Source organism: Pseudorasbora parva, chromosome 15 (genome assembly GCF_024679245.1).
Source record: "Pseudorasbora parva isolate DD20220531a chromosome 15, ASM2467924v1, whole genome shotgun sequence".
Lineage (NCBI taxonomy): Eukaryota > Metazoa > Chordata > Actinopteri > Cypriniformes > Gobionidae > Pseudorasbora > Pseudorasbora parva.
The window spans coordinates 40,990,467-41,004,433 of record NC_090186.1 but is presented as its reverse complement, the minus strand read 5'-3'; the positions used below and the strand labels follow the sequence as shown (position 1 = coordinate 41,004,433).

The 13,967-nt window shown below is 39.2% G+C and overlaps 1 protein-coding gene across 3 annotated transcripts in view; it reads left to right on the top strand.

Annotated features, from left to right (window-relative positions):
* The window catches only part of tfap2d (transcription factor AP-2 delta (activating enhancer binding protein 2 delta)), a 119,314-nt gene that overhangs the window by 30,298 nt on the left and 75,049 nt on the right, over nt 1-13,967 (top strand). For all 3 annotated transcript variants that reach the window (XM_067418146.1, XM_067418147.1, XM_067418145.1), the window contains one exon: nt 13,305-13,359. The gene's annotated coding sequence lies outside the window, so the exon portion shown is untranslated. The remainder of the gene's footprint in view (nt 1-13,304; nt 13,360-13,967) is intronic.

The window sequence follows — 13,967 nt, the reverse complement described above, 5'->3', positions numbered from 1 at the left end:
TTGCAACCATATCACCATAGTATTTAACACTGAAAACACCTTAGCTACTGCATAGCAACACCCAGGCAACCCATCAGAACATCTTTGAAACCGTATAGCACCATACTATGAAACTCAGAGCACCCTAGTAACTGCATAGCAACACCCAGGCAACCCATCATAACACCTTTGCAACTGCATAGCAACCCCCTGGTATTATGGCATTGAGTTTTGAACAAGTATAATCAAATGTAACCTAATGGTTTGAATTTTAGGTCAGGTAGGTTAAGCAACGAACAGTGCCTGTTGGTTCTATGATACAGTGACAGGTGTGCTCATGGTTATCGCTGAGTGGTCGTCATAAATAAGGAAAAAGAGAAAGCTGGAGGAAAGAGCACATTAGGTAAAGAAGAAGAGAGCGAGGCAGAGGTTGCATGTAGTGCCTGAAACTCGTCCCTGAGCCGGGTTCGAGGCGTCGTGTAAAACCCCTGTCACAGCATCACTGGGAAATAAATGGCAAACACACGCACATTCACAATCCGCTGATCAGAGCCCACAGACGTGGCCAATTTGCACTTCTAAGCATCTGCCTTAAACCACTGTGTGTGTGTGTGCATTTTAAAACTGTTTCATGAAGCAGAAAATGTACCTGTTAACCTGTTTGACACATCAAAGCACTTCGCTAATAGCTAAACATTTAGCTTCTGAAATGAGAGTGAACAGCTATCGTAGGGTCTGGATTCAGATATCAGCTGCTGGCCGTTCAGACAAACACACGTATTACATGACTGCTTAAAGCATCCGCCGCGCATCAGGCCCTTCATGGCTGTTTAATGCTAAATTAAAGCAGTAGTTCACCCCAAAATGAACATTTAGCCATCATTTACACAGTCTCAATAATTTGACTTTCTTTCTTCTGCAAAACACCAAAGGGGGACATATGAAGGCTACTTTACATGGCTTTTTCATACACTTACAATGAATGATAATTAAAGCTTTCAAACATCACAAAAGATGCAAAAGAACCATTAAAAAAATCTTGTGGTCTGTATGACTCATGCAATAGTTGCAATGTTTTTGCCCCACAAAGTCTTCTCATAATATTAACGTTGTATGAACAAATTTTATGACACATGTATGGTGTTTTTAAGCATAAGGATGTGTGTCCACCAAAGCCACAACTTGCATAGCAAGTTCGTTTTCAAAACGCTATTTTACGCAGAAGTGCTAAAGCTTTGCTCTTTTTTTACCAGTCTGAGTTTGGTTAAAACTCAGCACTCATCACTGTCACTTTTTACCCAGCCGACCAATCACAGTTGAGGAAGGGCGGGACATATTCCACACCGACCAACCGCCACATTCTGCTTGTACGTCAACATATGACATCAAGGAGCATAATAGCAGAACTAAATCATTTAGAACAAGAGCCAGAGCTAATACTTTACATTGTACAGACATTTTTATATATATAAACAATACGTAAACAAACTATCTGCGAAATGAGATAATAGCTTGCTAAAAATGCTTTGGTGGACACGTGGCCTAAAAGCTTCATTTGACTTGCATGGGAAGCTCATCAAATGTTCTGATGTTGTACACTATGACAATTTTAATTTACCTCTAAGAAGACAAGTCCTTATTTTCTATCTTTAAAATAAATGTTGTGTATAACAACTTCTGTCATTTATTAACGATCCTGCATCCTTTTATCCCTGTTTTATAAGGGTGATTTCAGGGTGATTGGGACACATTTTGCCATTGATATAACTTGGAAAAAGTGTCCCAATCAACCTCAATTCACCCTACAGGTGTTTTACAGGAAGATTAAAAAACTTTTTTTTTGTTTTGTTTACTTATGCGCATTAATGTATGTTGAAGTATAAGTTTGTAAGTGAAGTATACACTATACCTTTCGAAAGCTTGGATGCAATAAATGAAATTATGATGTATAATGTTGCGATAGAAAACATTTCTAACAGTGATAATAATAGGAAAATGATTTCTGAAGGATCATGTGACACTGAAGACTGGAGTAATGATGCTGAAGATTCAGCTTTGATCACAGGAATAAATTTCATTTTAAAAGCACGATGGATATATTGAAATGTGCAACCTTGTAATCATGTTGTAGTGTCTAATTGAATCACGAATCAAAGCCTGAATTAGTTTACTGTGTACTGATTCATGTTATAGAGGACAGAATAAGACTCTCATACAGCGATCAGTGTAACCAGATAATCCTGACTGCATCCAGTCATTCAAACGTCTGTGATCAGCCGCGGCGCAGTGGCGAGCCGACACGCGTTCATTTTCCTTTTGTTCCTCCCGGTTCTCTCTCAAACCACCCAAAGCGAGCCGGACAGATTGAGTCCAAACGCTGCGCTGAGACGTTTAAACGGTTACCTGTGCTTAACACAAAGGCACCGGACTAATTGACACAGGCAGCAAGAAAATAGGATCTGTCTTAGAACATCTCACTTCCACTGGCTCCCTCTCTTTCTCTCCCTCTTTTCTTCGGACGGATGAAAGGCCATCATTCCATCATGTGTGGTTAGCGTTTTCTTCGTAGCCTGAAGTGAAACAGGAAGTTCTTAACTGTTCAGTGGCTTTTGCTTGAGGCAAGGTTCTACCCTGTTCTCTCTTTCACTGTCTCTCGCTTTCTTCCCCCACCCTCTAAAACACACACACACACACACACACACACACACACACTTCTGTTCGTAGGGCATCTGCCTTCATAACCATCTATGCCTAATACAGCACATGGTAGAGAAACGTCTCAGTAGGACCTTTCACTCGCTGTTGTTAAACTTCAGAGCTTTTCATGCCGAAATGTAGATGTTTTTAGTTAACAACGCAGCTTTGATTTTATAGAAAAATGTTTGGATATTATTGCAAAATCAAAGCAAATGTCATCAGTGCTCAAACGCTGCAGGAGCTTTTCTCAGAACTAATTTCACTTTTTTGAGCCGCTTTTCCAACTCATCTCGAGATCCTTTTTAGTGCATGTATGAAGTCAGTTTCCATTCAGTTTCCCAGTGATTGTGATTTCCTAATAAGACGTTCTTAGATCAACTTATTTTAACCTGGACCAACATTTCCTATTAAAGGCACAAGGCACATTTTTGGATTCAAATATCCAAAAAACACTTGAACAATGTTATATATTTTGTTGATGTGTACTTACATTATCCCAAATGATTCCAAGAATATTTAAATCCAGAGAAATTTGCAATTTTAACCAGGATAAGGACCATGTCCATGAGTCACCTATGACATTATATCCGCGTTACCGTTAGTTTTCCAGTTTATTTAGTAGAAACCATGGAAACACCAAAAACACTTTAATATGTGTTTTATTAGACAGGTGAGCGACTGTTTGGAGACATTTATTGACACCAATTGAATCAATGTTAGCTCAACACAGATAGTCTTTTTATTAAATCTTGTTTTCTTGATTTACTGTGAGTATGTTTTACCATGACTAATATCGATCTAGCTCACTGCAGTGTGAACAAGTGTGTTATAGTAGCCGTCGAATGAATGTACAGAGAAGCATTATAACATAACTTTCAACACATTCAAGTAATGTATTTAATATGATAAAACAGCGCTGCAAACGTATGAGCGGAAGAAGCGGAAGCGATTGTTTGCGGAATAATAAAGCTCCGCTAAACCCAGGCATCATTAAGCTACACCTTTGATTTGAATAAGCGACCTCTAACGACGAAAAATTACATATTGTTCAGATATCAGATTTTAGCATCAATAATAATCCTATTAACTCGTCATTTTCTTTTGATTTTAGTAGTAGTGTATACAGTAGCTAGTCCTATACTTGGCGAAACCTCACGCACCATTCGGCAATCAGAAACCTTGTATATGTTTTACGATTTATTAAAAGCACTTATTTTGCTTGAAGACTGCTAGTGATTTTTTTTATTTTTATTAAATGATAATATTTAGCATCAAATGCAGGGACGGACGGACGGACGGACGGACGGACGGACGGACGGACGGACGGACGGACGGACGGACGGACGGACGGACGGACGGACGGATGGATGGATAGATAGATAGATAGATAGATAGATAGATAGATAGATAGATAGATAGATAGATAGATAGATAGATAGATAGATAGATAGATAGATAGATAGATAGATAGGTGTGATTGTGTGATACAATAAAAGACAGATAAGAAAATGGCAAAATTGTTAAAGGGAGTGGAGGCCAGGGGTTGGAGAAAAGCAAGAGGAGAGAGAACAAGTGTGTGTGTGTGTGTGTGTGTGTGTGTGTGTGGAGCTGCATTGAGATTCTTGGCCTGTATCTGTTGGCAGTGGGGTGTGAGCTGAGATCTGCTGCATAATTGTGAAACCACAGGGACTGCAGCTCTGACCAGCCTGTCAAAACATCATGACAATCGTCCCTCACCGCACAGCAGACAGGCCAGAGAGAGAGAGACAGGGAGAGAGTGTCAGCGTTTTGACTGATATACCAGCTGAGAAGTTATAATTACGATCTCTATCTGACATTTGTAATCTAGGCGCGCACACACACACACAGATCATGTGGACTGTGGTTCTTGTGGGGGTGTGTTGGTCTGTACGGGAGTGCATTAGCTGCTAGGCTGAGAAGCGATTCCACGCCGCTGCGTTTTGAGGCTAATTAGTTTGGATATTAACGGGACGAAACCCCAAGCAGCTTCTAAATGTCACCCGCTCTCCCCACAGACACAAACACACGCCGGTTCACGCTCTTTGCCCCGTTCCACCGCCCTCCAGAAAAGTGCCGCAGGGAAAACCAAGAAAAAGCCAAGAAGCGTCGGCGGCGGGTCACGGCAACGTGCGGAATAGCAAACCCGTGTCACTGCGCTCGGCATACTAGGACTGGTGTGAGCGGAGGACTGTCTTTCACCAACCAGGCGTAAACATAATTTTCTCAAATATTCATACTTTTACATAAATCCTGCTCACATATTATTGTGAATGAATACAGTGTAATCGTACTTTAGTTATGAAAATGTTATATGTAACAGTACAGTAGCGGTGTAACGAGACGCTTCACTCACGAGACGAGACACTAGATTGGATTCAATAGATTGTTGCACAGTACTTTTAAGAAATCCTCAAATTACAAAATTCATGACTGGAAAAATTCATAACTGGAAAGCCCGGCCTAAGATATATTTAATATTAGAAGACAGACTATTGTAATTCGCCTAATTTGCATGAATCAGGGAGCTGGCGTTTACTTTCGCTTTAGACTCTCGATTGCCCACACAGGACACAAACACTCACCTAAAGGATTATTAGGAACACCTGTTCAATTTCTCATTAATGCAATTATCTAATCAACCAATCACATGGAACTTACTTCAATGCATTTAGGGGTGTGGTCCTGGTCAAGACAATCTTCTGAACTCCAAACTAATTGTCAGAATGGGAAAGAAAGGTGATTTAAGCAATTTTGAGCATGGCATGGTTGTTGGTACCAGACGGGCCGGTCTGAGTGTTTCACAATCTGCTCTGTTAATGGGATTTTACGCACAACCATTTCTAGGGTTTACAAAGAATGGTGTGAAAAGGGAAAAACATCCAGTATGCAGCAGTCACAACACGCACAACCTTGAGGCGGATGAGCTACAACAGCAGAAGACCCCACCGGGTACCACTCATCTTCACTACAAATAGGAAAAAGAGGCTACAATTTGCACAAGCTCACCAAAATTTAACAGCTGAAGACTGGAAATATATTACCTGGTCTGAGTCTCGATTTCTGTTGAGACATTCAGATGGTAGAGTCAGAATTTGGCGTAAACAAAATGAGAACATGGATCCATCATGCCTTGTTACCACTCTGTAGGCTGGTGGTGGTGGTGTAATGGTGTGGGGGATGTTTTCTTGGCACGCTTTAGGCCCCTTAGTGCCAATTGGGCATTGTTTAAATGCCACAGCCTACCTAAGTATTGTTTCTGACCATGTCCATCCCTTTATGACCACCATGTACCCATCCTCTGATGGCTACTTCCAGCAGGATAATGCACCATGTCACAAAGCTCGAATCATTTCAAATTGGTTTCTTGAACATGACTGAGTTCACTGTACTAAAATGGCCCCAACAGTCACCAGATCTCAACCCAATAGAGCATCTTTAAGATGTGGTGGAACGGGAGCTTCGTGCCCTGGATGTGCATCCCACAAATCTCCATCAAATGCAGAATGTTGATCTTGGACTAAATCGGCCACCGTAGGAGTTAAAACAAAATCAGAATTGAGAGGAACTTAAACTAATATTTACTGGATGGTCATATACCTTTACACCGCTAGATGGGGGAAAATATCACACACTGTAGCTTTAACATGGAGGAATTGGCCTCAAATTTGCTATAGGATGCCATCCTATCAATATGGGCCAACATTTCTAAAGAATGCTTTCAGTACCTTGTTGAATTAATGCCACGTATAATTAAGGCAGTTCTAAAGGCTAAAGGGGGTCAAACATTATTAGTGTGGTGTTCCTAATAATCCTTTAGGTGAGTTTATTTAGGGAGCGGCGGTGCTGAACTTGCATTCTACGAGCTAAGACATTTACAGACACTCTATCAGGCTCTGCTGCGCACTAATCTTTCGCTATGGTCCGGTCAATCATAAGGTCATCTCACCTTACTCTCGTCATGTGATCAGTGAACTGCAGCTCAGAGCTGAGCTGACCTTTACAGTATTTTACAACTGAAGCAGTCATTATTCAACTGAATTAAATGTTTAAATGATTAAAGTTGGATTTTACTCAGAAATCAAAATCTTTATTTTCCTTGACTAACTGAATAAAATCGTATTTGCATATGTGTGAATGGATTGCTTTGAATTGGATATTTTTGTAAATATTTGACATCTGACTCAAAAGTAGCTCACGGTTGCATAAAGATGCTCTCAGTATTATGAATAAGACTTTTAAAAACATAGATTGCAGTACGCATGTTTGTTTGTGGGAAAGCTACAGAGTAGCAGTCACTTCCAGTAGTTTGGCTGTGGAGGAGCGATATATGGCCACAGAGAGGAAGGTGACGAGAGAGAGAGAGGGAATGCAGGGAACCACGAGACACTGGTAGCATGTGAATGCACTGCTGTAACAGACATAAAGACACTGTGTCTGTGTGCATAAGTTATTTTGATATTGAGGTTGGAGATAGAGAGAGAGCGTTTGACACAGAGGTCACCTTCATCTCATCTGGGAAAATCGTCTTCACAGGGATCCTCTGCAGCAAGGGATTGTGGGTGTTGTGGCCATCCAGAATACTGAATAAAGCAGCACAAACCTTGAAACGCTCCCAGAGGAAAGTGTTATTGCTCAGAGGTTGCTCTTTCACATCTCAGGAAACTTCAAGTTGAAGTTTCATTTTTAAGACTCAACTTTGTCCAGAGATGTTTCTCCTACCTGACTCAAATTGTTGAAATAGAGAAAGAGTACATATAAGCTAAACATTTCAGCTGGAAAATGTTGGGTCTTTAGAATTTACGAGAAATGTTCATGAGAAGCTCAGATGTTTCTCCTAAGAAAAAGATCACACCAATCTTCCACACAACTCCTCTAGAGTTTCAAAAGAGATCTCAGCAGAAGCTGCCTTTACATGGACCCTATAGATATCCATTTATAATCGGACTAGCACAGTCGGAATTAGGGTTGCCAATTTCAGAAAAGGAAAATAAGGGACCATCGTGGTTCTTTATAGGAAAATAAGGCACAGTCAAAATATTTGTACTGTAGCACACAGTGTATGTCATTTCAGTGTCTGCAGTTAAGTGTGTGTAAAAGGATATAAGGATATCTAAGATATTAATGCACAATTTAATCCAAAAAAGAATTTTAACGTCATATAAATTGTTACACACAAACCATTAAAGCTTTTGTAGTATCATACACTATACCGTCAGTAAGAATGTGTTTTAAAGACAGTTTTAATCAGCAAGAATGCATTAAATTTGTCAAAAGTGATACTAAAGATATTTTAATGTTACTAAAGCTTTCTATTTCAGATTAACGCTGTTCTTTTGAACTTTCTATTCATCAAAGAATCCTGAAAAAAATGCAGATTACTGTTTTCAACAGGGATTACTGATTACAGTATCCACGTGAATATCATAATCATTGCAATATAATCTACAAATGCATACACAGACAGATGTTCCTGTAGCGTTTAAAGGCATTTTACTCGTATACCTTTAGTTTGCGGAACAAACTAAACCGATTTCATTTCAATTGTTACGGAAAGGCTGAAGTTGATTGGTCACTTCGATGTCATATGACCTGCGGTGCGCTTGTGACATTCTGAAAGGTTGAGATATTTTAGATGTGAATAGGGAAAAAAGCGGCCTGCAACCAACCACATTAGCTTTGTTTGTCGCGTGTCTACATTTAAAATAACGAACTTGAGTGCGCAAAAAGAAGCATAATATGTGAACAGCACCGTAGTCAGTGGTTAGGCCAGCGTAGCAGTCAATAAACGGGACAAGGGAGGTCACGTAAGGGACAAACCAATTAGGCCCAATCTACGGGACCGTCGGTTACCCTAGACAAATGAAAAGTCGCATTTAACCACAATAGGAATTCATTGGCCAAATCAAATTTCTGTTGGACTGTAAGGGGTGGTTTAAAGGAAGCAGGTCATTTCGATTTCAAGTCTCAATTTGCTCTCCAAAAAATCTCATTGCTGTCGAGAAGCAACAAGTGAGACATTAAAGAGACCTTGTGTTTGTCTTTCCTGTGGACACACATGTTCTGTCTTGAGGTGTGTGTGTGTGTGTGTGTGTGTGTGTGTGTTCGCACTGTGTTCTGTTTTGTTTACATCTGTGTGTTTTATAAGCTCGGAATATAAACACAGATCTTGTGGTTTGTTTTTATTTGCGAGAACGACGGATGATGAAATGATATCATAAAAGTGCCGGTGTGTGTGAGAGAGTGTGTGAGGCAACGATCAGAGCTGGAATGGCTGTTTGTATTAATATTCCCTCAGGTGTGAAAGAGAAGAGATAAAATCAGATGTGGCTCTGATGTTACGCCTCCTGATAAACTGATATAATTAAAAATAAATATAAACCTTCTATTTCCCTCCGTGCCGCAGGCCATGGAAGTGTGAGGTAGATTTCCTTTGAATGCAGGGATGGTAATTTCTCTAAAATCATCAAATCTGACAACAAAGAAATGAAGATCTCCAGCGCTGCGCACACGGGTTTCTCTCTCTCTCTCTTTCACAGTTACACTTCCTCCCTCTCACACACACACACTCAAACATTCACAGAGGCATTGAAACGCTTCTAAATTGGGATATAAAATCAAAGCTCTTAAAATTAGGCTCAGAAATTAGACATTGGAGACAATCTTCCTCACAAAAGCCTCATGTCTTTCCAAACCGGTTTGACTTTCTTTCTTCTGCATAACACAGATTTTATATTTTGAAGATATTGACTAAATATTGATTAGACTTTTATTGTATGGACAAAAAAATATTGTCTTGTGTGTACCACAGAAGAAAGAAAGTCATACATGTTGGAACGACATGAATGGTGAGTAAATGATGAAAAACATCCTTTAGCCTGGGCCTGGGGCAAGAATACCTGTGTGTGAAAGTCACAAAAACGTGTCACATGATCATAAACACACTACCGTTCAAAAGTTTGGAGTCTGTAAGATTTTTCTCTCTTCTGCTCTCCAAGGCTGCATCTTTTATATCAAAATAATGCGCAATATTATTACAATTTAACACGCGTTTTCTGTTTGAATATCTTTTGAAAATGTAATTTATTCCTGTGATCAAAGCTGAATGTTCGGCATCATTACTCGAGTCTTCAGTGTCACTGATCCTTCACAAATCATTCTGATATGATGATTTGATGCTCAAGAAACATTTATGATTATTATCAATGTTGAAAACAGTCGTACTGCTATGTATTTTTTGTAAACTGTTACAGAAATTTTTGCACCATTATAAATGTCTTTACTGTCACTTTTGATCAATTAAATGCATCCTTGCTGCATAAAAGTATTAATTTCTTTCAAAAAAAAAAAAGAGCAAACAAACAAACAACATACTGACATGTTGCATTTTCTAACATTTAGTATACTTCACAATATTCTAGGTTTCTATATTAGTAAAATAAGCTCTTGTAAGTGGAATTCGAATTGCGCTTGTTTAGTAATGCCTGTGAAATCTGGTTTCAGGGTTGACAGGGTTGACTCTGTACAGGAATGATAATCTAGAGACTTGGGCCTACAGTATATATTTAAATTCTCAAATGCTCATTACCCGCAGAAGTGTCAGATAGCAGCCCTATGGCGTTTAGGAGTGGTCAAAAAAGTCAAATGACTTTTAGGCCAAATCCTCCATGTTAACACAGAGATGGCAATTTGGGCAGAAATTCAATTACTGTTTCCTGCTGAATGACTAAACAATTCAGCTGGGAATTTGATCCTGGCTGGTGGAGATAAACATAGACTGATTCCCAGTAGAATGGCAGAAACTGGGATTATCTATTATCTATGAATGCTAAAATTACATCATGTGCCTGTGTAAAACATTTATAGTCTGTGTGTGTAACTTTTATAGTTTATTCTTAGCTAAAAACACTTAGTTCTTTCAAAAATATATGTGCTCATTAATGTATATTTACTTCTTTCAAGTAATAAAGTATTCTCGTAAGTTTATAATATGCCATTGAAAATACACACGGGTGAGGGGTTCGGATGCTGGTAGCCATGTTGATCCTCCATCTTGAAAGTACATTAGCCAAAGAGGGACATACCCGTAAATTCAAGCTTCGCCTTTCGCATTTTAACACTCGATGGCACTCATTGACGAGGTCGAACTGGAAGCCATGTTAATCTTGGACTAAATCGGCCACCGTAGGAGTTAAAACGAAATCAGAATTGAGAGGAACTTAAACTAATATTCACTGGATGGTCACATACCTTTACACCGCTAGATGGGGGAAAATATCACAGTGTAGCTTTAACATGGAGGAATTGGCCTCAAATTTGCTAATTGCCATAAATGTAAAAAAACAATTAACCTGAAAATCATTCACTCTTAAACATTAAAGCCCTCCCCCCTGTTTTGTTGCAGTGATGCCATAGAAGAACCATTTTAGGTTCCCCAAAGAAAACACAGTGACAATTCTTAAAAGAACCATTTGTCTTTGTGTGAAGAACATTGGAATAATCTAAAGAACCTTTTGTGGAATTAAAAGATTCTTCATGGAACCATCAATGCCAGTAAAGAACCTTCTGTGAAATTAAAGGATTCCATGGATGTTAAAGATTCTTCATGCAACCATCAATGCCAGTAAAGAACCTTTGCAAATATCGGCTCTAAGAATTAAATATAATTTAAGATAAAGTAATTCATTTTTGATTCATCCCAGATCAAATTTTCTGATCCAAAATTCCAACCCAAATTGGCTGAAGCTGAAACCCATTCCATGTTCTCCTCATTAACATGCGCACTGGTGTAACTCCAGCAGGCCGATCGTGAGCTCGCTGTCCGTCAAAGGCATCTCTGAGTTAATCACCCTCTCCGTGCTGGTTTCTTCTTTTTTCCCCTCTCTCTCTCTCTTCTCTTGCTTTCTCTTCCTTCTCTGTTTTTTTCTAGCTTCCCTTTAGAGAAAGTTTCAAGAAGTTTCTATAAATTAATAAAGATCTGGTGCTGTATGAAGCCGATCTGGCTTTGAACGGTAGCGTATTGATCTCACAGGTGAAGCAGGGATCAGCACTTCAAACGGAATGCGTTGTTCCAGAGGAGAGTTTGGAATGGCAGGCGCACTCCCGTCTGAGAGCCACAGGAACCGACCAAACCCACGCAACGGGTCCTACGGCAGAGACAATAGCCACATGCTGTATTTCAGCCATTTTGGAAGAAAAAAAACTGTTAGGGAAGAGTTAAGGCTCGAGTGGCAAGATTTGCGCGAGATCTTATTGCTGATATTTCGTTCCACTCTGTTCATCGGCTTTCCGAGAGGGCAGATATTAACTTTTTATCACTCCACTTGTTCTTTTGGGACCTGTTCTTTGGCGAAACAAATATACATACACTCTTTCAAAAGGTTCTTTATTGGCATCAATGGTTCCATTAAAGCGATAGTTCACTCAAAAATGTAATTTCTGTCATTATTTACTCTCCCTCAAGTGGTTCCAAAGCTGTATGAATTTCTTTCTTCTGCTGAACACAAAGGAAGATATTCGGATGAATGTTTGTGTCCAAGCAGATCTTGGCTCCCATTGACTAGTATTTTTTCCCCTACTATGGGCCCAAAATCTGCTTATATACAAACATTCTTGCAAATATCTTCCTAGATATATTATTATATATTATTAGATTTTTAAAGGTTTGGAACAACTTGAGGGAGAGTAAATGATGACAGAATTTAAATTTTTGGGTGAACTATCCCTTTAAGAACCTTTAACTTCCATGGGACCGTTACATTCATTTTATGGAAAGCGGTTCTTTAAATTGTTTAATGTTCTTCCCACTAAGAAAATAAATGGATCTTGCAGGAACTCTTATGCTCACCAATGCATTTATTTAATAAAAAATTACAGTAAAAGAGTAATATTGTGAAATATTAATGATCTCATGATCCTTCATAAATCATTATTAAATGCTCATTTGCTGCTCAAGAAATATTTCCATTGAAGAATCTTTCCATTTCATAAATGTTGAAAGTGGAAGAAGGCTCCACTAGATTTTTAAATGTTCTTCTCACTAAGAAAAGAAAAGGTTCTTCTTGGAGCTCACCAATGCATGTATTTGATACTGCAAAAACAGTGAAATATCAATTTAAAATATATTTAAATTCATTTGCAATTAAATTACTCCAGTCTTCAGTGTTATGACATCTTTCATAAATCATTCTCCTCAAGAAAAAAAATCTTTCCATTTCACAAAAAAAGGTTGTTTAGTGGACAAATGTTCTTTACATTTTAAAAGAACAAAAACTGAGCTAAAAACTGTTCTCTGAAAACTGTTCTTCTAAGGCATTGCTGTGAAAACTGTTGTGTATAATGTCTATTAACATTTAACTGTTTGGTGTGATATAACTTAATGCTCTTTGTCTGTGTGTGGGTTATTAGTGTTTGAGCCGATTCGTCTCTGAGCCTTGTAAGAAGATGATTCTAATTAAAAGCGTAATGTAGGAGAGTTTCCTTTGTTTGACTTCAGCTACAGGGAACAAATCCTGCCGTTAATCCAACCCGAGCGCACTGCCAGCGGCCTCACAGGGGTGTGTGTGTGTGTGTGTGTGTGTGTGTGTGTGTGTGTGTCTCTCTCTCTATAGATCTGAAAGGGAGGACAGTGACAGCACACACCTGATGCACCTGCTCTGTCACATGGTAAGGAGTTGCCTATGTACCGTCTGATCTATATTGCATGCAAAAGTGGCAAGCGCGTTCACAATCATAAGCTTTAATCTGATTGGCTGATTTGCACAAGTCAGGGTGTGTGTGCATGTTTATATCAGTCCGTCTGGAAAAGTCTCTGCGAGTTCCTAGGTTGCTAAAACGAGCCTTCTGAGGAAGACCTACTTGCTGGATTTGCCAAAGTTTGTGGGACTCAACATCAAATCATTTAAAAAAGTTTCATTGGAGGCCCTCATTCAGACAGGCAGCAAAAAATCTGATTTTTTTTATTTTTATGGCATATCCGATCTGTTTAGTTGGTTGTAGCTTGAACAGCGATATGAGTTCCAAACAGATCCGAACCACAACCACATTTGGGATGTGTATAATTTTCACGTGCACGATATTCTTAATAGACAAGATCTGAACCCATTGCTCAAAATGATTCACCAGATAGTTACACACACACACACACACACACACACACACACACACACACACACCTATACGGGTTTATGTGGTTTATGAGGACACTTCAGCCCAAACCAGTTTTTTGGTGTATTACAGGGACACCCCTTTCCACTTGCTCTACAGTGATGTGG